At 43.9% G+C, this 25,323-nt stretch overlaps 1 long non-coding RNA gene across 1 annotated transcript in view; it reads left to right on the top strand.

Moving 5' to 3' along the window:
- The window catches only part of LOC141104666 (uncharacterized), a 36,802-nt gene extending 12,375 nt beyond the window's left edge, over positions 1-24,427 (top strand). The window contains exon 2 of the long non-coding RNA XR_012235492.1: positions 24,207-24,427. This is a non-coding gene — a long non-coding RNA (uncharacterized lncRNA). The remainder of the gene's footprint in view (positions 1-24,206) is intronic.
- Positions 24,428-25,323: the final 896 nt, after the last annotated feature.

Genomic DNA, 25,323 nt, shown 5'->3' with positions numbered 1-25,323 from the left:
GAGAAAGAAGAAAAAGGGTAGAAAGGCAGAGGTATGGTCCACAAGGTTGTCCCGCTCATCAGTTTATTATTCTTTTTAGTTCTCTTTGAAGCCTTAGAATGGGTGTCTCTGTAAGTCATTTAATCTGTTACCATGGCAACAGGACAGAGTCATTGAAATTTGACAGGAATTGTTGTTTTATCCAAGGATGCCAAAGTTTTTCAAATTTTGGAATTTGATTTTGATCGATGGCTACCATCTTAGCATGGGACATTGTATTATTCATTCTGTGAATTGTTTCTGCTAGTACCAACGTAGGAGATTTCCATGCTTTGGCCACTGTTTGTTTTGCAGCCGTTGTTAGTTGGATCATAAGTTTGAATTGAGAGAGTGTTAACCATTCCGGTTTTAGATTAAGTAAAGTTATATATGGATCTGGTTGTATTATTTTTTTAAATATTTTAGATGCAATCACGAAGACTTCCTTCCAGAAGGTTTGGATTACTGGGCACGTCCACCATATGTGTAAATGTGTGCCTATTTCTGGGCATCCTCGAAAACAAAGAGCTGAGGTATTAGGTGAATATTTTGCCACTCTAGCGGGTACAAGGTACTAGGGATGAGCTTCGTGTTCGAGTCGAACCCATGTTCGACTCGAACATCGGCTGTTCGATCGTTCGCCGAATTGCGAACGTTATGGGCCGTTCGCGCTAAATTCGTGTGGCGCGTCACGGCCCATAATTCACTGCGGCATCGCAGTGCATTGCTGGCTGATGATTGGCCAAGCATGCACTATGACCCGCATGCTTGGCCAATCACAGCGCCGTCAGTAGAGAGAGCTGTAATTGGCCAAAGCCAGGGTGGCTTTGGCCAATTATGGCTCAGGGGATTTAGTACACACCCCACACTATATAAGGCCGCCTGCACGGCGGCCCTGTGTAGTGTGTGTTCCGGTGTGCTGAGAGATAGAGAGAGAGAGAGACAGTGTCATTTGATTTGAGTTAGATAGATTAGGCAGAACAGTCAGTCAGTTAGCTGCACTTACAGTGTATTGTGTATATATATGCATCCCAGGTGTTGCATATATATATATACACTGTATTCAGTTTAGCTAGATCCGTTCCTGTTATCTTCTATCTAGACTATTTACATTTAATGCAGTGCGTCCTGCTCACAGTGTTCAGCTAGATCCGTTCCTGCTATTTACATTTAGTGCAGTGCGTCCTGCTCACAGTGTTCAGCTAGATCCGTTCCTGCTATTTACATTTAGTGCAGTGCGTCCTGCTCACAGTGTTCAGCTAGATCCGTTCCTGTTATCTTCTAGACTATTTACATTTAGTGCAGTGCGTCCTGCTCACAGTGTTCAGCTAGATCCGTTCCTGTTATCTTCTAGACTATTTACATTTAGTGCAGTGCGTCCTGCTCACAGTGTTCAGCTAGATCCGTTCCTGTTATCTTCTAGACTATTTACATTTAGTGCAGTGCGTCCTGCTCACAGTGTTCAGCTAGATCCGTTCCTGTTATCTTCTAGACTATTTACATTTAGTGCAGTGCGTCCTGCTCACAGTGTTCAGCTAGATCCGTTCCTGTTAAATTCCTACTGACAGGCAGGCTTGTCTGGTTACAGTATATAAAGCTACCTGAAGAAAATTACAGGTGTTCTATTTGATCCTATTAGTACCACGGTCAGGCAGCTAGACTATTTACATTTAGTACAGTGCGTCCTGCTCACAGTGTTCAGCTAGATCCGTTCCTGTTATCTTCCTACTGACAGGCAGGCTTGTCTGGTTACAGTATATAAAGCTACCTGAAGAAAATTACAGGTGTTCTATTTGATCCTATTAGTACCACGGTCAGGCAGCTAGACTATTTACATTTAGTACAGTGCGTCCTGCTCACAGTGTACAGCTAGATCCGTTCCTGTTATCTTCCTACTGACAGGCAGGCTTGTCTGGTTACAGTATATAAAGCTACCTGAAGAAAATTACAGGTGTTCTATTTGATCCTATTAGTACCACGGTCAGGCAGCTAGACTATTTACATTTAGTACAGTGCGTCCTGCTCACAGTGTACAGCTAGATCCGTTCCTGTTATCTTCCTACTGACAGGCAGGCTTGTCTGGTTACAGTATATAAAGCTACCTGAAGAAAATTACAGGTGTTCTATTTGATCCTATTAGTACCACGGTCAGGCAGCTAGACTATTTACATTTAGTACAGTGCGTCCTGCTCACAGTGTTCAGCTAGATCCGTTCCTGTTATCTTCCTACTGACAGGCAGGCTTGTCTGGTTACAGTATATAAAGCTACCTGAAGAAAATTACAGGTGTTCTATTTGATCCTATTAGTACCACGGTCAGGCAGCTAGACTATTTACATTTAGTACAGTGCGTCCTGCTCACAGTGTTCAGCTAGATCCGTTCCTGTTATCTTCCTACTGACAGGCAGGCTTGTCTGGTTACAGTATATAAAGCTACCTGAAGAAAATTACAGGTGTTCTATTTGATCCTATTAGTACCACGGTCAGGCAGCTAGACTATTTACATTTAGTACAGTGCGTCCTGCTCACAGTGTACAGCTAGATCCGTTCCTGTTATCTTCCTACTGACAGGCAGGCTTGTCTGGTTACAGTATATAAAGCTACCTGAAGAAAATTACAGGTGTTCTATTTGATCCTATTAGTACCACGGTCAGGCAGCTAGACTATTTACATTTAGTACAGTGCGTCCTGCTCACAGTGTTCAGCTAGATCCGTTCCTGTTATCTTCCTACTGACAGGCAGGCTTGTCTGGTTACAGTATATAAAGCTACTTGAAGAAAATTACAGGTGTTCTATCCCAGCTTAGTGCAGCTACAGGCCATTAGTATGTCTGGAAGGCCAAGAAGGAGAGGCAGACAGTCACAAGCCAATAAGAGAGGGCAAGCAGGCTCTGTGTCTAGTGCTGGTCGTGGAGACGGTGCATCCTCATCAGCACGTGGCCATGGGACACGCTTGGCCTTTTTTTCGGCAGCTGGCCGCGTTGAGCCGCAACATGCGGAAGACTTGGTGGAGTGGATGACCAAGCCGTCCTCATCCTCCTCATCCTCTCTCACCCATGCCCAGGGTGCTTTGTCTGGCAAAGCAGCGGCCTCTTCCCTCAGCTCAATGTCATCAGTGACTCCTTCCCTAGCTCCACCATGTCCTCATGAGGATTCCCTCGAACTGTTTGACCACAGTGTTGGGTACATGCTCCAGGAGGATGCCCAGCGTTTGGAAGGCTCTGATGACGATACTGAGCTCGATGAAGGCAGTAACATGAGCGCGGACAGAGGGGGTGCCCAAGAAGGACAGCAATCTGGCAGTCATGCTCCCCCTGCTGCAGCATACTGCCAGGTTTGCTCCAGTGATGAGGAGGGAGGGGATGATGAGGTCACTGACTCAACGTGGGTGCCTGATAGGAGAGAGGAGGAGGAGGAGGAGGAGGAGGAGGAGGCGGCAGCACATCACCAACGAGGCAGGATGCCCTCCAGGGGCCAGCCTAAGGGCAGCACATTGACTGCATCACACCCCAAAGCTCCACATGTGCAGGGCGCTGCAGTCTCTGCGCGTTATTCAAAAAGTTCTTTGGTGTGGGCCTTTTTTGAGACGAGTGCATCAGATCGCACCGCTGCTATTTGCAACATATGTCTCAAGCGTATCTCGCGTGGCCAAAACATCTCCCGCTTGGGTACCACATGCTTGACCAGACATATGTTGACCTGCCATGCAGTTCGTTGGCAAGCGTATCTAAAAGACCCACACCAAAGAACAAAGAGGATCTCTCCTTGCTCCTCATCAGCTGAGATTTCCAACCCCACTAGACCTTCAGTCCTCTCTGAGACCTGCAGTGAGAGGAATGAAGGTGTAGAATTAGGTGTGTCACAGCCAAGTACTTGTGGGCAATCTGCTTTTGGTACACCGACGTCAGATTGTACCAGGCAAATTTCCCTGCCCCAGCTGCTGCACCGCCGAAAGAAGTTTGCTCCCAGCCATCCACATGCCCAGCGGTTGAATGCTAGCTTGGCAAAATTGCTAGCACTTCAACTGCTGCCTTTTCAGTTGGTAGACTCTGCCCCCTTCCGTGAGTTTGTGGAATGTGCGGTTCCTCAGTGGCAGGTACCCAAACGCCACTTTTTCTCATGGAAGGCGATTCCGGCTCTCTACCGGCATGTGGAAGGCAATGTCCATGCCTCGCTGGACAGGGCGGTCAGCGGTAAGGTGCATATTACCGCTGACTCATGGTCCAGCAGGCATGGACAGGGACGTTACCTAAGTTTCACGGCGCATTGGGTGACTCTGCTGGCAGCTGGGAAGGATGCAGGACAAGGTGCAGTAGTGTTGGAGGTTGTTCCGCCACCACGCCTCCAAAATGCTGATTGTGACACACCTCTCTCCTCCACCCCCTCCTCTTCTTCTTACTCCATGGCCTCTTCCTCGGAACCAGCGGTGCTCCGTAGGCGTTCAAGGGGCTACGCAAGTACGCAGGCCAAAAGATGCCATGCGGTGCTTGAGCTGGTGTGCTTGGGGGACAGGAGCCACACTGGGGCAGAGGTTCTGTCAGCTCTGCAGGGGCAGGTTCAGAGGTGGTTGACGCCACGCCAACTTAAGGCAGGAATGGTGGTTTGCGACAATGGCACCAACCTCCTCTCTGCCCTCCGACAGGGACAAATGACCCATGTGCCCTGTTTGGCTCACGTCCTTAACTTGGTGGTGCAGCGGTTCTTGGGCAGGTACCCGGGCTTACAGGATGTCCTGAGGCAGGCCAGGAAAGTCTGTGTGCATTTCCGCCGGTCATATAATGCCAGTGCTCGGCTGACGGACCTCCAAAAGGAGTTTAACCTGCCCAAGAACCGCCTAATCTGTGACATGCCCACCAGGTGGAACTCAACGTTGGCCATGCTGCAGCGGCTGCACACGCAGCAGAGGGCCATCAATGAGTACCTGTGCGACTATGGCACCAGGACAGGGTCAGGGGAGCTTGGTTTTTTTTCCCCACGCCAGTGGGCCATGATCAGGGATGCATGCACTGTCCTGTCACCATTCGAGGAGGCCACAAGGATGGTGAGCAGTGACAGTGCATGCATCAGTGACACTGTCCCCCTTGTCCACCTGTTGGAGCACACGCTGCGTGGAATAATGGACAGGGCACTTGAGGCAGAACAGAGGCAGGAAGAGGAGGACTTCCTTAGCTCTCAAGGCCCCCTTTATCCAGACAGTGTTCCTGCGTGCCCGCCGATCACACAGGAAGAGGACGAGGAGGAAGAGGAGGAGGAGGAAGATTGTGTCAGTATGGAGGTGGAGCCTGGCACTCAGCATCAGCAGCAGTCTTTAAGGGATCAGTCCCAAGAAACACATGGACTTGTACGTGGCTGGGAGGAGGTGGCTGCGGACCATGTCGTTCTTAGTGACCCAGAGGACTCCGGACCAAATGCCTCAGCAAACCTACGCTGCATGGCCTCCCTGATCCTGCAAAGCCTGCGTAAGGATCCTCGTATTCGTGGTATCAAGGAGAAGGACCAATACTGGCTGGCAACCCTCCTTGATCCACGTTACAAGGGTAAGGTTGCGGACCTTATCTTGCCATCGCAGAGGGAGCAGAGGATGAAACATCTTCGGGAGGCCTTGCAGAAAGGTCTGTGCAACGCGTTCCCAGAGACTGGGAGGTTACAAACTCCTGTTTCTGGACAACGTGTTGCTGAGGCTTCGGTCAGTCAAAGAAGGAGCGGTGGAGAAGGTGGCCGTCTGACCGATGCGTTCAGACAATTTTTTGGTCCGCAGCCCCAAGGTATGATCGGTTCCAGCAACCATCGCCAGCGTCTGTTTTACATGGTGCAGGAATACCTAGGGGCAAGATCAGACTTGGACACCTTTCCCACCGAAAATCCTCTGGGTTACTGGGTCTTGAGGATGGATCACTGGCCAGAGCTTGCACAGTATGCAATTGAGCTACTGGCCTGTCCTGCATCCAGCGTTCTTTCGGAACGCACATTCAGTGCTGCTGGAGGCGTGGTAACCGATCACAGGGTGCGTCTGTCCACCGACTCGGTCGATCGGCTGACCTTCATAAAAATGAATGAGTCTTGGATCACCACCAGCTACCAAGCACCTGATGCTGATGTAACCGAATAATTTTTTTTGAAATCTCAGATCCCTTCAAAGACTGCCTATGCTGATGCTGAGTGACTATCCCTGAGTAATTATCCTCTTCCTCCTCAATCATCACGCTGATAGCTTGTAAGAACATTTTTGGTTCTGGGCGCCACCACCAGTGCCTAAGGCACAATTTTTCAGCCCCTGTTTAACAGGGGCGTGTAATTACAATTTTTGATGTAATACTTTGCAGCAGGGCTCGTTCCTGCATTCCAACTAGAGTGTCTGTGAGGGGTTGCAGTGTTGTGGCACCAGCACCAGTGCCTAGGGCCCAATTTTTCTGCCCCTGTCTAACAGGGGCGTGTAATTACAATTTTTGATGCAATACTTTGCAGCAGGGCTCGTTCCTGCGTTCCAACTAGAGTGTCTGTGAGGGGTTGCAGTGTTGTGGCACCAGCACCAGTGCCTAAGGCCCAATTTTTCTGCCCCTGTCTAACAGGGGCGTGTAATTACAATTTTTGATGCAATACTTTGCAGCAGGGCTCGTTCCTGCGTTCCAACTAGAGTGTCTGTGAGGGGTTGCAGTGTTGTGGCACCAGCACCAGTGCCTAAGGCCCAATTTTTCTGCCCCTGTCTAACAGGGGCGTGTAATTACAATTTTTGATGCAATACTTTGCAGCAGGGCTCGTTCCTGCGTTCCAACTAGAGTGTCTGTGAGGGGTTGCAGTGTTGTGGCACCAGCACCAGTGCCTAAGGCCCAATTTTTCTGCCCCTGTCTAACAGGGGCGTGTAATTACAATTTTTGATGCAATACTTTGCAGCAGGGCTCGTTCCTGCGTTCCAACTAGAGTGTCTGTGAGGGGTTGCAGTGTTGTGGCACCAGCACCAGTGCCTAAGGCCCAATTTTTCTGCCCCTGTCTAACAGGGGCGTGTAATTACAATTTTTGAAGCAATAATTTGCAGCAGGGCTCGTTCCTGCGTTCCAACTAGAGTGTCTGTGAGGGGTTGCAGTGTTGTGGCACCAGCACCAGTGCCTAAGGCCTAATTTTTCAGCTCCTGTTCAACAGGGGCATGTAATTACAATTCTTGATCTAATATTTCACAGCAGGGCCCTGTGAGGGCTTACAGTGTTGTGGCCACAGCAACACCTAAGGCCCAAATTTCTGCTGAGTATATAGGGCAGGACCCTACTTTCAAACATCTAACTTACAAACGACTCCTACTTGCAAACGGAAGGAGACAACAGGAAGTGAGATGAAATCTACCCCTAGGAAGGGAAATTCTCTCCTGTAAGAGTTAATATGGGAAAACAATTTCTCCTTTCCACTGATGCTTTCCAATCCTTGTTCCACAAAAAAACCCAAATTTTCAAAAAACATTTTTCATTGGGACAAAAAAGTGAGGTGAAATCTTCTGAAGAGGAGGAAAGACAGCAAAACAAATGTCACAGGGGTGATAACCCTTCCCTATGTTTTCCAAAAAGCTTAGAAAAGATTTTTTGGCTGGAGCTAAACACGTTAAAAATGTTCAAAATTACAAACAGATTCTACTTAACAACAAACCTACAGTCCCTGTCTTGTTTGCACCGCCTGTATACTGCTGTTCAGAGTATATAGGGCCTGGTGGCCCCACACCTTTCCTTATTTTAATTTGGGTGCGGGGTTCCCCTTAATATCCATACAAGACCCAAAGGGCCTGGTAATGGACTGGGGGGTACCCATGCCGTTTGTCTCACTGATTTTCATCCATATTGCCATGACCCGACATGACATTAAACCCGCAAGCAGTTTTAAATGAGATTTTTTCCTTTAAAAATGACATTTGGTGCAGGGACTGTTCTAAACATGGGAAACATGCGTCACTTTACAGGCATACTATAGACACCCCCCAGGTACGATATTTAAAGGAATATTTCACTTTTTTTTTTTTTACTTTAAGCATCATTAAAATCACTGCTCCCGAAAAAACGGCCGTTTTTAAAAGTTTTTTTTGCATTGATACATGTCCCCTGGGGTAGGACCCGGGTCCCCAAACCCTTTTTAGGACAATACCATGCAAATTAGCCTTTAAAATGAGCACTTTTGATTTCGAACGTTCGAGTCCCATAGACGTCAATGGGGTTCTAACGTTCGTGCGAACTTTCGGTCCGTTCGCGGGTTCTGGTGCGAACCGAACCGGGGGGTGTTCGGCTCATCCCTACAAGGTACCAGCGAGTTAGGACTTTATAATTTGTCTCCAGTGCTAAGATGTTGGGTGAGGATGACTTAGATGAGAGCCATATGTTAGACCAGTCCGTGTCTTCTAAAGTTCGTCCCAGGTCCTCCTCCCACCTCTGAACGTAAGAGGGTCTATTAAGATTTACTACTCCATATAATTGATTATAAAGTGATGAAATTGTACCTTTAGCAAATGGATCTTTTGTACAGATTGATTCAAAAATGGATAATTGGGATAATGGTGTATCCCCCTTTAGGAATGGTGTATAGAAATTTTTGATTTGGAGATATCTAAATATCTCAGAGTTTGGTAGATCATATTTTTCTCTAAGCGATGGGAATGAAAGGAATGATTTAGATGCTATGAAGTCATTTAGTGTCTGAATGCCTGATGTTGTCCAAGCTTTAAAAGAATTTGGGTAGATCCATGCCGGATAAAAGGCCGGATTTCTGATAAAAGAAAGGAGAGGATTGTGTGGAGATTGTAACTGATATTTGGTTTTTAGTTTATCCCAGAGAGATAAGAAGTGTTTAGTTATGGGATTATGAATTGTAAAGCGGTCTTTAGGATCAAGCCATAACAAGTTTGATATTAATAGAGGGTCATTTTCTGAAGCCTCTATAAATACCCATAATGGGATTTCCTGTTTTGCATGGTATTTGGACAGACTGGCCAAATGTGCTGCTCTGTAGTAGTTAGTAAAATTAGGGTATCCCAGGCCTCCTTTATTTTTGGGAAGATGTAGTGTGTGTATAGGTATACGTGGTTTAGAAGAGCCCCATATAAATGAAGTTGCTCTTTTTTGTACTATTCTCAAAAAATAGGAAGGAATTGGAATAGGGAGGACTCTGAATAGATAAAGCAATTTGGGTAGAATAGTCATTTTGATTGCATTAATCTTCCCTATCCAGGATAAAGGAAGTTGCGACCATTGTTTTATTAGATTTGTGATCTGTCTTAACCACTTGAGCCCCGGACCATTATGCTGCCTAAGGACCAGAGGTCTTTTTCCAATTTGGCACTGCGTCGCTTTAACTGCTAATTGCGCGGTTATGCAATGCTGTACCCAAACGAAATTTGCGTCCTTTTCTTCCCACAAATAGAGCTTTCTTTTGATGGTATTTGATCACTTCTGCAGTTTTTATTTTTTGCGCTATAAACGGAAAAAGACCGAAAATTTTGAAAAAAAATGATATTTTCTACTTTTTGTTATAAAAAAAATCCAATAAACTCAATTTTAGTCATACATTTAGGCCAAAATGTATTCGGCCACATGTCTTTGGTAAAAAAAATGTCAATAAGCGTATATTTATTGGTTTGCGCAAAAGTTATAGCGTCTACAAACTAGGGTACATTTTCTGGAATTTACACAGCTTTTAGTTTATGACTGCCTATGTCATTTCTTGAGGTGCTAAAATGGCAGGGCAGTACAAAACCCCCCCAAATGACCCCATTTTGGAAAGTAGACACCCCAAGGAAATTGCTGATAGGCATGTTGAACCCATTGAATATTTATTTTTTTTGTCCCAAGTGATTGAATAATGACAAAAAAAAAAAAAAAAAAAAATATTTACAAAAAGTTGTCACTAAATGATATATTGCTCACACAGGCCATGGGCCTATGTGGAATTGCACCCCAAAATATATTCAGCTACTTCTCCTGAGTATGGGGATACCACATGTGTGGGACTTTTTGGGAGCCTAGCCGCGTATGGGACCCCGAAAACCAATCACCGCCTTCAGGATTTCTAAGGGTGTAACTTTTTGATTTCACTCTTCACTGCCTATCACAGTTTCGGAGGCCATGGAATGCCCAGGTGGCACAACCCCCCCCCAAATGACCCCATTTTGGAAAGTAGACACCCCAAGCTATTTGCTGAGAGGCATATTGAGTCCATGGAATATTTTATATTTTGACACAAGTTGCGGGAAAGTGACACTTTTTTTTTTTTTTTTTTTTTTTTTGCACAAAGTTGTCACTAAATGATATATTGCTCACACAGGCCATGGGCCTATGTGGAATTGCACCCCAAAATACATTTAGCTGCTTCTCCTGAGTATAGGGATACCACATGTGTGGGACTTTTTGGGAGCCTAGCCGCGTACGGGGCCCCGAAAACCAATCACCGCCTTCAGCGTTTTTAAGGGCGTGAATTTTTGATTTTACTCTTCACTGCCTAACACCGTTTCGGAGGCCATGGAATGCCCAGGTGGCACAAACCCCCCCCAAATGACCCCATTTTGGAAAGTAGACACCCCAAGCTATTTGCTGAGAGGCATGGTGAGTATTTTGCAGCTCTCATTTGTTTTTGAAAATGAAGAAAGACAAGAAAAAACTTTTTTTTTTTTTCTTTTTTCAAATTTCAAAACTTTGTGACAAAAAGTGAGGTCTGCAAAATACTCACTATACCTCTCAGCAAATAGCTTGGGGTGTCTACTTTCCAAAATGGGGTCATTTGGGGGGGTTTTGTGCCACCTGGGCATTCCATGGCCTCCGAAACTGTGATAGGCAGTGAAGAGTGAAATCAAAAATTCACGCCCCTTAGAAAGCCTGAAGGCGGTGCTTGGTTTTCGGGGTCCCATACACGGCTAGGCTCCCAAAAAGTCTCACACATGTGGTATCCCCGTACTCAGGAGAAGCAGCAGAATGTATTTTGGGGTGTAATTTCACATATTCCCATGGCATGTTTGAGCAATATATCATTTAGTGACAACTTTGTGCAAAAAAAAAAAAAAAAAAAAAAAAAATTTGTCTCTTTCCCGCAACTTGTGTCGCAATATAAAATATTCCATGGACTCGACATGCCTCTCAGCAAATAGCTTGGGGTGTCTACTTTCCAAAATGGGGTCATTTGGGGGGGTTTTGAACTGTCCTGGCATTTTATGCACAACATTTAGAAGCTTATGTCACACATCACCCACTCTTCTAACCACTTGAAGACAAAGCCCTTTCTGACACTTATTTTTTACATGAAAAAGTTTTTTTTTTTTTGCAAGAAAATTACTTTGAACCCCCAAACATTATATATTTTTTTAAAGCAAATGCCCTACAGATTAAAATGGTGGGTGTTTCATTTTTTTTTTTCACACAGTATTTGCGCAGCGATTTTTCAAACGCATTTTTTGGGGAAAAAACACACTTTTTTAAATTTTAATGCACTAAAACACACTATATTGCCCAAATGTTTGATGAAATAAAAAAGATGATCTTAGACCGAGTACATGGATACCAAACATGACATGCTTTACAATTGCGCACAAACGTGCAGTGGCAACAAAATAAATACATTTTTAAAAGCCTTTAAAAGCCTTTACAGGTTACCACTTTAGATCTACAGAGGAGGTCTACTGCAAAAATTACTGCCCTCGATCTGACCTTCGCGGCGATACCTCACATGCATGGTGCAATTGCTGTTTACGTTTGACGACAGACCGCCGCTTGCGTTCGCCTTAGTGCAAGAGCAGGGGGCGACAGGGGTGCTTTTTTTTTTTTTTTTTTTTTTCTTTATTATTTTTTTGCTTTTTTATCTTATTTTTAAACTGTTCCTTTCATTTTTTTTTTTTTTAAATCATTTTTATTGTTATCTCGGGGAATGTAAATATCCCCTATGATAGCAATAGGTAGTGACAGGTACTCTTTTTTGAAAAAATTGGGGTCTATTAGACCCTAGATCTCTCCTCTGCCCTCAAAGCATCTGACCACACCAAGATCGGTGTGATAAAATGCTTCCCCAATTTCCCAATGGCGCTATTTACATCCGGCGAAATCTAAGTCATAAAATGCTCGTAGCTTCCGGTTTCTTAGGCCATAGAGATGTTTGGAGCCACTCTTGTCTCTGATCAGCTCTATGGTCAGCTGGCTGAATCACCGGCTGCATTCTCAGGTTCCCTGTTGAGACAGGAGAGCCAGAGAAAAACACGGAAGACGGTGGGGGGGGGGGGCATTCCCTCCCACGGCTTGTAAAGGCAGTCTAGAGGCTAATTAGCCGCTAGGATTGCTTTTACATGAAAGCCGACCGCTGGCTGAAAAGAATGATACCAAGATGATACCTAAACCTGCAGGCATCATTCTGGTATAACCACTCAAAGTTGTGAATGGCGTACCTGAAGACAAAAAAATGGTTAACAATAAAGCACAGTAAACAATAAAGTATAAATAATTACATACCTGAAAAACAAACATGATAAAACATAATAACAATAACAATAACAATAACAATAAAACACTGCAGAATAGAATACAGTAAAAAAAGAGCAGAATAGAGAGAGAGAATAGAGAGAGAGAACAATAAAACGACAACTATTTTTTTTTATTTTATATATATTTTTTTTTTTTTTTACACTTTTTTTGTAACTAACTTTTATAACTGTAACCGGTTCCAGGTTCGGGTCTCTCAAAATGCGATGGCATCTTGGGAGACCCTGTGAAAGTGTGCCTAGTCTGTGCAATGCTGTACCCTACGCTAATACTCAACTAGTGTATGGTAGCGTTCAAAACATTCACCAATGCAAAGACCAGGATTGTCAGGACAGAAGGGACAATAATAGCGGGTGTCACGCCTATATCCGCGTTTGCTGCAGACACAACATCTTTTTTGGGGGGGTTCGTTGGGTAGGGGTACTCGGGAGGACATAAAGAAAATGCCTCTCATGCAGCCGACTGCATTTGGTTGGGGATGTGAATGGGGGAAGTACGGGCGCTGCAGAAGTGGTGGGTTCCCAATTAGGATTGGCGAATGCAGCAGGAAGGGCACTATGGGCACGACGGGCCTGTGTTTGTCTTTTTGGTGGCAGCGGGACACTACTTGTGCTTGCCACCTCACCAGCTTGAACTGCACTTATGGGACTCGCCACGTCACCAAGTGTTACTGCAGTGCTGGTTTGACTACGACCGGGGTGTACTAGGCCGCTGGTGCTTGCCAGTTCAATAAAAAGCTTCCAAAAAAACTGTTAGCGATCGCAGGGATCAGGCCTGACTCTGCGAACGCTGCAGTTATGCGTTTAGTGTTTTGTAAGTGACAGTGATCGATCGATACTGCACTTGGGTGGGCTGGGCCGGGCGGAGGGGCAAAACGCAGGTGCTAGCAGGTATCTGGGTTGATCCCGCTAACACTGCGTTTTTGGGAACCCTAAACTGCTGGGGACGCTAGTATAGATCTGATCTGATCGGATCAGATATTGATCCGTTCAGATACTATACCACTAAAGGAGGCGTATGCTGCGTGCGTGGGTGTTAGCGGTACTGGCGCTAACCTGACGCTGCCTGGGGCCGGTGCTTGCTAGTTCACCAAAATGCTACCAAAAAAACTGTTAGCGATCGCAGGGATCAGGCCTGACTCTGCGAACGCTGCAGTTATGCGTTTAGTGTTTTGTAAGTGTCAGTGATCGATCGATACTGCACTTGGGTGGGCTGGGCTGGGCCGGGCGGAGGGGCACAACGCAGGTGCTAGCAGGTATCTGGGCTGATCCCGCTAACACTGCGTTTTTGGGAACCCTAAACTGCTGGGGACGCTGGTATAGATCTGATCGGATCAGATATTGATCCGATCAGATACTATACCACTAAGGGAGGTGTACGGTGCGTGCGTGGGTGTTAGCGGTACTGGCGCTAACCTGACGCTGCCTGGTGCTTGCTTGCCAGTTCACCAAAATGCTACCAAAAAAACTGTTAGCGATCGCAGGGATCAGGCCTGACTCTGCGAACGCTGCAGTTATGTGTTTAGTGTTTTGTAAGTGACAGTGATCGATCGATACTGCACTTGGGTGGGCTGGGCGGAGGGGCAAAACGCAGGTGCTAGCGGGTATCTGGGCTGATCCCGCTAACACTGTGTTTTTGGGAACCCTAAACTGCTGGGGACGCTAGTATAGATCTGATCGGATCAGATATTGATCCATTCAGATACTATACCACTAAGGGAGGCGCATGCTGCATGCGTGGGTGTTAGCGGTACTGGCGCTAATCTGACGCTGCCTGGGGCGACGCATATCACCGCCGGGCGATCAGGGGGCTAAACCTTTATTAGGTAATAAACGGCGGGTGCCCTGACACTATAAAAAATAAACGAACTAACCTGCGTCACCCGTAACAGTTATACGGTGATCAGTGGTGAAAGGGTTAACTAGGGGGCAATCAAGGGGTTAAAACATTTATTAGGTAGTATATGGGGGTCCCTGTCACTATAAAACACTGACGGCGAACCTAAATATTTACCTCACTAACTAGCGTCACCAGCGACACTAATACAGCGATCAGAAAAATGATCGCTTAGCAACACTGGTGACAGGGGGTGATCAAGGGGTTAAAACTTTATTAGGGGGGGTTAGGGGGGTATCCTAGACCTAAAGGGGGGTAATACTAACTGTCCCAACACTGTAACTGTCACAAACTGACACTATGCAGTAATCAGAAAAAAAAAAAAAAAAAAAAAAACCTGCTGGTGTCAGTTTGTGACAGGGGGGGGGGGGTGATTGGGGGGGGATCGGGGGGCGATCGGGGGGGGGATCGGGGTGTTTTGTATGCCTGGCATGTTCTACTGTGTGTGTGTGTGTTGTGCACTCACATTGATGTCTTCTCCCCTCGGCGCTGGAACGGAAAATACCGAGCCGAGGGGAGATGACATCATTTCCTTTGCTGCTGTTTAGCATACAGCAGCAAAGGAGTGTTCCCATTGGCCGGCGGCGATCGCGAGGGGGGGGCCACGAACGGATGGCCTCCCCCTCATCTCGGATCGCCGGGGAACAGAACGGGACCGCTTCGGGCACCGGGGGGGGGTCCGATCGGACCCCCCACCCGCGAGAGGCAAATCACGTACATGTACGTGATTTTGCCTGCCCGTGCCGCCTTGCCGACGTAAATCGGCGTTAGGCGGTCCTTAAGTGGTTAATACAGGAGGATAATTGGTTGAGAATAAGTCAGAATGAGATGCTGTTAAATGAATTCCAAGATATGGGATTGATTTTTCTGCCCATGTGAATGGGAGTGCAGCCCTAGCCGGAATCAATTCCATGTTTGTGAGCGAAATATTAAGCACTAGGCATTTCTTAGGATTAATCATAAGGCCGGATAGGGCTGCAAATCCATCAAGAGCTGGTATTAAGTTAGGACCAGAGACCTGTGGTGATGATAGAAAAAGTAATATATCGTCTGCAAATATACATAATTTGTGTGTAATACCTCCTACTTCAATGCCAGTTATAGTTTGGTTTGTTCTGATGTATTGGGCCATGGGTTCGAGTATAAGGGCAAATAATAAGGGAGATAATGGGCAACCCTGTCGGGTACCTCTTTCGATATTAAAGGCATCAGATTTGTATCCAGCGTATTTTATATAGGCTTTGGGTTTATTATATAATGCTTTGATCCAAGTTAAAAAGTGGGGTCCAAAACCCCATTTTTGTAATGAATATTGCATATATTGCCAGGATACTGTGTCAAATGCCCTCTTAATATCGAGAGATAGAAAACATAAAGGGATTTTCCGTTTTTTAGCAATATGTGCCAATAACACTGCCCTGCGTATATTATCGCCTGCCTGTCTATTTGGCATGAAGCCTACTTGATCTCTATGTATTAATTTTCCTATAATGCTATTGAGGCGTTTTGCTATTATTTTTGCTAATAATTTAATATCAAGGTTTAACAGAGAGATAGGCCGATAATTCACACAGGAAGTATCATCAGAAAGGGGTTTTGGGATCATACAAACAATTGCCATTAGTGTTTCTTGCCGAAAAGAATGTCCTTCTAGAAGTTTGTTAAAAGTTTCAGTGAGAATGGGAGAGAGTATTTCTGAGAATGTTTTATAGTATAAAGCCGAGTAGCCGTCTGGGCCTGGTCTTTTGTTAAGTTTTAGGTCTTTTATGGCGTTAGCAACTTCATCTATAGTTATAGGTTCATCCAAACTGCTTTTTTGATTCTGAGACAACTCAGGTAAGGTTATTTTTGAGAAGAAGGATTCAGCCTCTGTAGGATTAAATTCATTGTTTGTCTTGTATAAAGTTGCGAGATGTGAGTGAAATTTATGGACTATTTTAACTGGATTACAAGTATAAACATTTTTTGATAATTTCAAACGTATTGGTTTGAAAGATTTGTTAGTTGAATTTAATGCCCGAGCCAAATATGTACCTGGTTTGTTTGTATTCATGTAGAAATTGTGTTTGGAGCGTTTGAGGGATTTGTCAACTGACTCAGTGAGAAATAGATCGTATTCCAATCTAGATTTTTCCAGATGAGATTTTGTACTCTGAGATGGATTATCTTGGAATGATATGTAGGCTGCATTAAAATTGAGTTCTAGTTTTTTTGCTAGATTTTTGCGTTCCCGTTTAAATAGTGCCATTTGTCTTTGTATTGTACCACGCAAGACAGGCTTATGAGCTTCCCACAGTGTTATTGGGGAAATGTCTGTTGTATTATTAATTGATATGTATTCCTTTAAAGCTTGTTCAATGGCCATCTGATGTAGTGGGTGTTTGAGCATTATGTCCGGTAAGTACCACGTTGGGTCATGCGCTTTTGGTATGGCTGAGGCTATAGTAGTGTATACTGCATTATGGTCAGACCACGGAATCGGAATTATATCTGATGCAATAATTTCTGGTATCATTCCTATTGTTAGAAAAATATGATCTATTCTGGTGAAGGTTTGATGAGGGTGCGAGAAATAAGTGAATTTCTTTTTCATTGGGTTACTTTCTCTCCACGAATCTACCAGATTGTATTTGGAAAGAAGTTGAGAAAAAGGTAATCTAGAGGTTATTTTGGATGGTGTAAAAGGTGATTTATCTAGAAATGGGAGGAGGACCTGGTTCGAATCCCCACACATTATCACTGTTCCTATTTTGTGTGTATTAATCACTTGTAATATATGTGAGAGGAATGGTGTAGGTTGTTTGTTAGGAGCGTAGTAGGAAATCACCGTGATTGCTGTATCCATTATATAACCCATGAGTATCAGGTATCTACCTTCTGGGTCTTTAATTTCTGATGATAAGGTGAATGGTGTGGATCGGTGAAATGCAATTAGAGTACCCCTTTGTTTGGTACAGGCAGAAGCCCTGTAAATTTGTTGATAAAAAGGAGAAATATATTTTGGAGTAGAATCTTTGGTGAAGTGTGTTTCTTGGAGGCATACTATGTGAGCCTTCTTGTTATGGAAAGTACGGAAGGCTTTGGTCCTTTTTTGAGGGACATTTATTCCCTGAACATTCAGGGAAAGTATATTCAGTGGTGCCATGGCAACAGATCAAATAGTTTTGACTTACTTTTTGTTATGCAGAGCTGACTGCGCAGATCAACCTGTGTGGACTGAAGAGATGAAAAGATAGAAAAGAAACCAGTGAATTCTGGAGTAAAGAGTAAACAAAAAACATATGAGATTAGATGATACATTGTATAAATTATTTTTTGCAAGTAATCACAATTTACCCGTGAAAGAGAATAAATATCTCTCTCAGGGGAATAAGTGCCTTCGTCACACTCCCACATAATATGATTGGGAGAATGAGGAGGGCTAATGGGGTTACACGGATCTTCCGCTTACAGGAGAGAAGTGCTATGTCAAAAGACATCAAAATGATGATTCATTAATTGGAGTGCAGAATATAGTTTTTGTTGAAATTATTTATTCCAGGGTGGTTGTATATGGTTAGTCTTGCCCTAGGCTAAATAATTCAGTTAGAAAGGTACTGTTAATAACTTTGGTATTGATGAAGATAGTTTGAATTATTTTGGGATTTTAACCCTTTTAGAGTAAACAATTACATATTTTATTCATATGTAACTGTTTAGATATGTTAACTCATAAAATTGAGGTTGTATTGCTTCAGATTAGAATAAACAAAAACATAGTTCTAGGAACTAGTTAGGTACTAATATATTTGTTTTAAGAAAAGAAAGAAAAAGCTTCCATTACTTCTGGATTATTGAACATATGTGTCCTAAAAAGTAATAAATCTATTGTTATTACCTGAAAATATATAACTGAACAAGAATTTCCTTATTTCACTTATATATTCTAAGGCTATATGAATCAGAAGTAATAAGAAATATAACTGGAATGTAACTTGATCCCATACAGTGTGTGACTATCAGAATGCAGTTACATTCAGTTATAAATACAGGTTTTTTTATAGAGAACCATCTCTTAGTATAATAAATGAAGAGATATCAGGAATTAGGATGTCAGTCCATTGAATCTTCTTGGTTCATGGATGATGTGGCATAACGGCCTCTTTTGTGAGAATGATGATTCCCATTTTGTTCTGAAATTTTCTGGGTGCTGCCTGAAGGTGAAGATGATGCCATTCTTCTGCATGTGGGAGTGTTGCTGCTTGTGGGTTCTGTCAGATTTAATTTTAAAAGGGTTTGTTGTAGTTCATCTGCTGATCTGCTTCTGTAAATTGTACCTTGGTAGTTAAATCTGACTGAAAAGGGGAAGCCCCATTGATACATAATGTTGTGGCGTTGCAGTTCCATTAGTTGGGGTTTCATGGATCGTCTTTTAGTAATAGTAAGTTGGGATAGGTCAGCAAAAATTTGATAATTGTGTCCTTGAAAATTAAGTTCCTTTTTTTCTCTTGCAGCAATTAGTATTTGTTCTTTCGTTCTGTAATAATGAAATTTTGTGATTATATCACGTGGGGGTCCATCTTTCTTTTTGGCTGTGAGGGCTCTGTGTACTCTGTCCAGTTCTAAACGTTCAATAGGGATATCTGGCTTTAGTTCTTGTAATAGAGCAGTAATAGTAGATTGCAGGTCTGTCACAGTTTCAGGTATTCCCCTTATGCGCAAGTTTGAACGTCTGGCTCTATTTTCGTAATCTTCGAGCTTAGTTTGAAGTATTAAATTCTCTTTTTTTAATTGTTCCAATTCTGTTATATTTTCTTGGGTTGTAATTTCAATTTCATGCATTTTTATTTCTAAGGCTGCGGTGCGGTTTCCCAGCTCTCTTATTTCTTTGGTTAGGCTTTTTGTTATTTGGTCTGAGGTTTGTTTTAAAGCCTTATGAAGCATCTTTTCAAATTGTAATAATATTATTGGGGATGCTGAGGAGGCTTGTGGAGAAGTTTGTGAGAGGATTTGTTCTGTATCTGACTCAAATGGAGAGTCTTGCTGTGACATTTTCTGTCTGTGAGAGCGCCCTGATGCTGTATCTTGTGAGGTGACTGGAGCTGCTTCAGCTGCAGTGAGTGCCTGTGAGCTCTTTGTGAGGTGATTTTTATTTCTGCCACGGTTTCCTCCCAGTACCATATTTCCTGCCCAAACTTTCACAGTTTGTTCCCTGGGGCAAAAAGGTTCAAATGGATACCTTTTGAGGCCTGCAGGCTCCGCTTTGTCCTTCTCTTCTCTCCTCAGCGGTGTGGAGCTCTAACAATGCATGTCTGCTCCGCTCGAAACAGCTGAGATTTAACCACTTGCTTACTGGGCACTTAAACCCCCCTCCTATCCAGACCAATTTTCAGCTTTCAGCGCTGGCGCACTTTGAATGACAATTGCGCGGTTATACAACACTGTACTCAAATGAAATTTTTATCATTTTTTCCCCACAAATAGAGATTTCTTTTGGTGGTATTTGATCACCTCTGTGGTTTTTATTTATTGTTAAAAAAAATGTAAAAAGACCGAATTAAAAAAAAAAAAAATGTTATTATATTTTGTTATAAAATTTTAAAACAGGTAATTTTTCTCCTTCATTGATGTACGCTGATGAGGCGGCACTGATGGGTGGCAATAATGGGCACTGATCAGTTACACTGATAGGCAGCACTGCTAGGTGGCATTGATAGGTGGCACTTGTGGGCATTGATAGGTGGCACTCATGGGCATAGGTAGGTGGCAATGGCAGGTGGCACAGATGAGGCATAATTGCCTCTTCCTCTTCGGGACCGATGTCCCTTGCAGATGAGCCGGTGATCAGCTTTTTTTTCTCCTCGCGCTGTCAGCGTGAGGAGAAAAAAAAAACGATCACAGAGCTTTTGTTTTGATCATGTGATCAGCTGTCATTGACAGCTGTCATTGACTGTCATTGACAGCTGATCACATTGTAAGGGGATCGGGACTCAGTGACTCGGTGATCACAGCGTGCACAGGGCACGTGCACTCCCGGAAATTCAGGTCCGCGCTGTGGCCGTCATTCAGCTATAGCGTGGATATCAAGAGGTTAAACTATCTTAGTGTTAGCTCTTGGGCTGCCCCTACATTGATCACTTTTTTCATTCAACTATTAGGTTGAATGAAAAAAAAAGAATGTTCCAATTCCCCCATCTACACATTCCAGGTGGAAGGGGGAATCCTCCCACTGTGGACCAGTGGTGGAATCCAATGTGGTGGTGTATAGAGCCAAATAGATTAGAATTGTGTCAATGTCCCAATATTTATGGACCTGACTGTACATATAATTAAAAGGTGTGAGTGAACTCTGTTTCTATCGCTTTAAACCTAATTGAATTTGTATTGTTTTAAGTATATCCTTGTTTTGAAATTACATTGATTCTTTCTTAAAAATGGGGGGGGGGGGGCGCAGTTTGCCATCTTTGCCCTGGGCACCAAATGGCCTTGTCCCAGCACTGCTGGGCACACCCTAATCACCCATGCAGTGTTTGTGTAGTCCCATGCCGGCTGTCTCCTGAGATCTGCCTGGGTTGCTGTGAAATGCTGCATCCAGATCCAAGCAATGTGTAGCCCGCACTGAGACAGTATCAAATTGAGCACTGCAGATATTGGGGCTTGTACGATCCGCTCAGTGTGCGACACTGTCATGTATTGTAACTGCATGCAGGGAGAGAGAGGAGCTGTCAGAATTCAGCGGTGATGTCCGGGTTGGGCGGGACTGAGCAGCTATCGAACACCAGCCAATAGGATGGGGTTTGGGCGGGCCACTACGTGCTTGTGGCTCCCCCCCATTCTTAAGCAGCCCAATAATTGGCTGGTGTTCAATAGCTGCTCAGTCCCACCCACCCCCGACATCACCGCTGGATTCTGACAGCTCCTCTCTCTCCCTGCCTGCAGTTACAATACATGACAGTGTCAAACACTGAGCGGATCTTATAAACCCCAATATCTGCTCAATGTAATCTCCTCTGTCAGTGCTTCCAATCAGTGCCACCTATCAGTGCCAATCAGTGCCAGTGCTGCTTGTCAGTGCCAGTCAGTGACAATCAGCATCACCTGTCAGTCCCAATCAGTGCGTCCAATCAGTGCCACCTGTCAGTGCTACCTGTCAGTACCAGTCAGTGACAATAAGTGCCACCTGTCAGTGCCAATCAATGCCGCCTTTTAGTGCCAACCAATGCCACCCATCCGTCCCATCAGTGCTGCCCTTCAGTCAGTGGCACCTGTCAGTGCCAATCAGTATCACATGTCAGTGCCAGTCAGTGACAATCAGTGCCACCTGTCAGTGCCAAACAGTGCCTCCTATCAGTGACAATCAGTGCCACCTATCAGTGCCAATCAGTGCTTCCAATCAGTGCCACCTGTCAGTACCTATCAGTGCTGCCAATCAGTGCTTCCAATCAGTGCCACCTGTCAGTTCCCACCAGTGCCCATCAGCACTGCCTATCAGTGCCAATCAGTGTTGCCAATCAGTGCTCATAAGTGCTGCCTATCAATGCCCATCAGTGCCACCTATCAGTGCTCATCGGTGTTGACTATAAGTGCTGCCTTTCAGTGCCCATCAGTGCTGCCAATTAATGCCCATCAGTGCTGCCAATCAGTGCCACCAAATGCTGCCAATCAGTGCTACCTATTAGTGCCAATCAGTACAGCCTATCAGTGCCATTAGTGCTGCCAATCAGTACCACCTATTAATGCCAATCAGGGCCCATCAGTGCTGCCTATCAGTGCCGCCCAACAGTGCTGCCAATCAGTGCTTTCTATTAGTGCCAATCAGTGCTACCTATCAGTGCCAATCATTGATGCCTATCAGTGCCACCAAACAGTGCCTATTAGTGCCCATCAGTGCGACCAATCAGTGCCACCTATCAGTGGCCATCAGTGCCGCCTATCAGTGGCCATCAGTGCTGTCAATCAGTGGCACCTATCAGTGCTGCCAATCAGTGCCGCCTATCAGTGCCAATTAGTGCTATCAATCAGTGGCACTTATCAGTGCCAATTAGTGCTGCCTGTCAGTGTCTATCAGTGCAGTGCGTTCAGGGATGGGGAGATTAACTCAGCAGCCAGGCTAATTGTCCATGGAGGGCTGGCCTGGTTGGGCACAACTGAAATCTGTTGATGTTTATTAATGGCACATGCCAATCTTTAGTATAATAGGTAATCACCTCACTACTATATACAATAAACTACTGGAGGTAAAATTAAAAAGTGTCAGTAAAATGCTTGCCGCTAAGCACTGTTATGTGTTCCTACTCCACAAAAAAAAAAAAGTGCAGTGCTAACTTACTAATCAATAACTTAACAGTAATGGAGGAACCCTCTAATGTATGGAAATCTCAATAAACTTCAATATTACCACAATAACGGTCTCTGATACACAACTTCACATATGATACACATCAAACTGAATTTAAGACATACTGTATAAAATTAAACTTAGCAGGGATTGTGGAAACCCCTCCTATAGATATTTGCTGTACAGATTCACTTCAAGTGCAACAACTTTTTAGTTGGGAGGTTCCCTCCATTATAGCACTTTGGAATTTTTATTTTTTAGATTGTTACACTTAATTTTCTATGTTTTAGTTACTATTATAATGTGCATTTTTGCACTTGAAGGTCATTTTCCACCGCCCTTGCTCATCCATATCTTTATGGACCTTGCTTTGTGCACTGGTGCGCAGTCATGTTGGAACAGGAAGGGGTCATCCCCAAACTGTTCCCACAACATTGGGAGCATGAAATTGTCCAAAATGTCTTGGTATGCTGATGCCTTAAGAGTTCCCTTCACTGGAACTAAGGGGCCAGGCCCAAGCCCTGAAAAACAACCCCACACCATAATCCCCCTTCCACCAAATTATTTGGACTACTACACAAACCAAGGTCCATAAAGACATGGATGTGCGAGTTTGGGGTGGAGGAACCTGACTGGCCTGCACAGAGTCCTGACCTCAACTCCATAGAACACCTTTAGAATGACTGTGAGCCAGGCCTTCTCATCCAACATCAGTGCCTGACCTCACAAATGCTCTTCTGGAAGAATGGTCAAACATGCTCATAGACACACTCCTAAACCTTGAGGACAGCCTTCCCAGAAGAGTTGAAGTTGTTCTAGTTGCAAAGGGTGGGCCAACTCAATATTGAAGCCTACGGACTAAGACTGGAATGCCATTAAAGTTCATGTGCATGTAAAGGCAGGCATCCCAATACTTTTGACAATATAGTGTTTGTGTATGTGTATATATATATATATATATATATATATATATATATATATATATATATACAGATGTGTGTTTGAGCTTTGAAATAGACTGGGCACGCCTATGAAGCTTATTGGTTTCTAAGCAGAAGTGAGCCTGATTTTGCACTTTCCAGCTTTAGTAAATAAATCCCATTGTGTACTTACAAGTGGGGTATGCCTGTATACACTGAGGTAGAGGGGGGGGCATGTCTGAACCAATGAAAAAGCAAATAACTGTTGGGACTGGTGAATGATTTTTCTGAATTTCCACATGAATGAAATTATAGTGGTGCATGACCAGATTTAGCTATGTCCACTTACTGATGGGAAAGTGCTGTGCCATAGCGAAAAACACATCTGAATGCTTCTGCTGGCTATTCAATAAGGGATTCAAGTTTTGTGTAGTATTCCTTTAGCATGTTAATGTGGTCATAGAATAATAGTCAATGTGGCCTAAAAATACACATTTTTGGTCCCAGTGAAATACAGTTTTTGTGTATTAATCAATGTTGTTTTATGTAACAATAACTATGTCTTCTCACAGGAGAGGTGCTGATGAAGACAATGGAGGAGAAATGACAGAGGAAGAAGTAAAAAGAGGTGTCTTCTTGGATACGCTTAAGGGTTTAGCCGGGAAAATGCTGGAGGGTCTAAAATGTAAAATTGCTGGATGTAAACCCTGAATTGGAAGTCCCCTGATGTGGAATATCATTTAGCTATGAAAATGCTAAATGTCTAATAAAAAATAAATATATATCACATGCACTGTGTTTTCTTTTCTTTTTATTTCTTTTTATTTTTTTTATATGATGAACCTATTTTAATTGGGGAAAATATAGTTCTTTTTGCCCTTTCAAGGCTATGTAATCACTTATCAACTTTCAGTTGGATCCATCAGCCCCACTGATCCAGATAGATCCTCCAATTTATCTAATCAATAAAAAATCATACAGAATATATCAGCCAATGCTTACTCTCAGGTCAGGTTTACACCAGTACAGTGCAGTCTAGCATGTTGGTTCCATGTATTTTTTTTACATGTTCCCATGCATTGCTTGTAGGGCAGCCCTTTCATTTCAATGAATTTCCATACCTGTGAGAAACACTTCATATCCTTTTTATTCACAACTGGGAAATGCTTACAGGTACTTGATTCTGTACCATGCACACAATGGTTTCTATGCATTTCCTTCACAGGTTGGACAATGTTTTTCCTAAGTTGGCAGGTTGGGTATTATGCCCGCACAAGTTGGGGACAGGGCAGGGAGGGGAATTGTATTTTCTATTGGTTAGAGACATGTAGGTACACTGTACAGATCGGAGACAAATGGTACAGTAAACTAAATAGAATATTACTGAGTGTTCTTCCTCTACACTTTTCATGCATAGATATAAGCTGTGCTATTGACGCAGAGAACCCTGGAGCCTCATAATTTTTCTTGCATGATCTATGGTCTCCTTGAAACTCTTCACCTGGAATATTCAAGGCATGAACAATAAAATTAAGAGATCAGTTATATTCTCCCTCCTTAACCACTTGCCTACAGGACACTTCCACCCCCTTCCTGCCCAAGACATTTTTCAGCTTCCAGCGATGTTGCACTTTGAATGACAATTGCGCAGTCATGCTACACTGTACCCAAACACATTTCTTCACACAA

This window comes from Aquarana catesbeiana, linkage group LG08 (assembly GCF_042186555.1).
Source record: "Aquarana catesbeiana isolate 2022-GZ linkage group LG08, ASM4218655v1, whole genome shotgun sequence".
In the NCBI taxonomy this organism is placed as follows: domain Eukaryota; kingdom Metazoa; phylum Chordata; class Amphibia; order Anura; family Ranidae; genus Aquarana; species Aquarana catesbeiana.
Note: the sequence above shows the minus strand (reverse complement) of the source record. Positions and strands in the feature narration are given on the sequence as shown.